A 595-nucleotide genomic window follows, 5' to 3' on the forward strand; every position below is an offset into this window, starting at 1 on the left:
GGAACGATAACAATCGTCGTAGAGTCAACATGATCATCGGAGGATCGCAATTCTGCAACGATACGGTTTCGTCCATCAAGGCTTACCATCGGAAGGAGAAGTCAAGCGCAAACTGGCCTACATGGTCTCCTACCCGAGATGATCAGAGGGAGGAAGCCGGCGGGATCGATCAGCCTCACTGCGATCCGCTCGTCATAGACCTCGTCATACGAGATCTGGAAGTCGGAAGAGTACTCATTGACACGGGAAGAACGGTCAACGTAATCCTCCGCGACACTCTCAATCGGATGAGCATCGAACTCGGAGAAGTAACTCCAACTCCGAAACTGCTCACAGGCTTTTCAGGCGAATTATCGATGACCCTCAAATCGATTCAGCTACCAGTCATGGCCAAGGAGATCACAAAAAACGACGAGTTCGCGGTAGTCGATCATCCTGCCATCTACAACGTGATCATGGGAACCCCATGGCTCAACGCTATGCAAGTCGTTCCATCGACGTACCACCTGGGCGTCAAATTCTTGACCCCAAACGGAGTCGCATCTATATGGGGATGTCAGAAACAGTCGCGACTGTGCTTCCTCGTGGAACACAA

The sequence above is a fragment of the Brassica oleracea genome, chromosome C6, assembly GCF_000695525.1.
Source record: "Brassica oleracea var. oleracea cultivar TO1000 chromosome C6, BOL, whole genome shotgun sequence".
In the NCBI taxonomy this organism is placed as follows: Eukaryota; Viridiplantae; Streptophyta; class Magnoliopsida; order Brassicales; family Brassicaceae; genus Brassica; species Brassica oleracea.